Source organism: Myotis davidii, unplaced genomic scaffold (genome assembly GCF_000327345.1).
Source record: "Myotis davidii unplaced genomic scaffold, ASM32734v1 scaffold861, whole genome shotgun sequence".
Taxonomy (NCBI): Eukaryota; Metazoa; Chordata; class Mammalia; order Chiroptera; family Vespertilionidae; genus Myotis; species Myotis davidii.
The window spans coordinates 179,976-181,818 of NW_006291401.1; the positions used below are offsets into that span (position 1 = coordinate 179,976).

A 1,843-nucleotide genomic window follows, 5' to 3' on the forward strand; every position below is an offset into this window, starting at 1 on the left:
AGCCGCTCCTGCTGTTCTGCGAGGGCTGCGACCCCCTCACCTGCCGGGACCGCCAGCTCCGCGCCCACAAGGACCACCAATACCGGTTCCTGGAGGATGCCGTGAGGAACCAGCGCAAGCTCCTGGCCTCGCTGGTGAAGCGCCGGGGGACAAGCATGCCACACCACCACCACCACCAAGGCGGTTCGCAGCTCGGTTCGCCAAGTGTCCGACGTGCAGAAACGTCTCCAGGTGGATGTGACGATGGATCATGGCGGAGCTGAACAAGCGGGGCCGCGTGCTGGTCAATGATGCCCAGAAGGTAATGGAGGGGCAGCAGGAGCGCCTGAAGCGGCAGCACGAGTGCCTGGAGCGGCAGCACTGGACCAGGACCAAGTTCCAGAAGCACCAGGAGCACATCCTGGCGCTTCGCCTCGTGGGCTCTGGAGAGTGACAACAACACGGCCCTCCTGCTCCTCAAGAAGCTGAGCTACTTCCAGCTGCACCGGACTCTCAAGATGATCGTCGACCCCGTGGAACCCTGTGGCGAGATGAAGTTCCAGTGGGACCTCAATGCCTGGACCAAGAGTGCTGAGGCCTTGGGCAAGACCGTGGCTCCGGGACCCTTGTGCAGCAAAGCAGGGCTCTGGCGGTAGCCAGCCCATGGACGCTTCGCGTCAGATGACTCTTACTTGAGTGCAGAGCTCCATGTGCCCGCATGAAATGGTCCTGCTCCCGTGAGGGTGAAATGAGTGGCCTCATGCCCAAGGTGCCACGGGTGAGTCTCCAGCGCCTGGATCTTGACCTCACAGCTGCCAGCCAGCCACCAGTTGTCAAGGTCTTCCCAGGCAGCACCACCAAGGGCTCCAACCTGATGGTCATTGAGCCTGGGGCTGCAGCTGCTGCTGCCAGGCAGCCAGGGACTGCGCTCGGGACCCCTGGTGCCTAGCCTCTGCCTGACATGGCCATTGTCAAGGAGAAAGAGACAGAGGCTGCCATCGGTGCCCTGCCTGCCACTAAGGGCCCTGAGACCAAGCCCGTGCTGGTGGCTCTGGCAGAGGGCCCAGTGCGGAGGGTCCCTGCCTGGTCTCCCCCAGTGGCAGGACCAGCTCCGGCCTGAAGGTGGTGGCTCCAGAGGGCACCTCAGCTGCAGCTGGCGGCCCCGGTGCCCTGGATGACAGCGCCACCATCTTCCGTGTCTGTCAGAAGCCAGGTGACCTGGTCATGTGCATAGAGTGGGAGTTCTGCTTCCACCTGGACAGCAGGATGTGCCCGGGGAGGAGTGGAGCTGCTCACTCTGCCACGTGCTGCCTGATCTGAAGGAGGAGGACGGCACCTGAGCCTGGACGGTGGGGACAGCAGTGGTGTGGTGGCCAAGCTCTCGCCAGCCAACCAGCAGAATTGTGAGCGTGGCCTGCTGGCCCTTTTCTGCCACGAGCCCTGCCGGCTACCAACTCCAGCTTCTCTGTGGATCAGCCTGGTGGCACATTGGACCTGACCCTGATCACGCCGGCCTCCAGAAGTTGTTGCCCCCCCCCCCTCCCTACAACTCCCCTCAGGAGTTTGCCCAGGATGTGGGCCCAATGTTCAAGCAATTCAACAAGCTGAAGGAGGACAAGGTGGACGTGCAGTCCATCATCGGCCTGCAGTGCTTCTTTGATGAATGAGGCCTTTGGTGACACCAAGTTCTCTGCTGTGCTGGTGGAGCCCCCACCTGAGCTTGCCTGGTGCCGGCCTGAGCTCCCAGGAGCTGTCCAGTGGCCCTGGTGATGGCCCCTGAGCCAGCTCAGCCTGGGCATGCCCTGTCAGCTGCGCCCTTTGCCTCCGGTGGTCTGGCTCCCGTTCCTTGGTAGCCTCATTCCCC

General features: G+C 63.0%; 1 pseudogene; it reads left to right on the forward strand.

Annotated features, from left to right (window-relative positions):
* Window positions 1-1,843, forward strand: part of LOC102762459 — a 25,911-nt pseudogene that overhangs the window by 21,810 nt on the left and 2,258 nt on the right.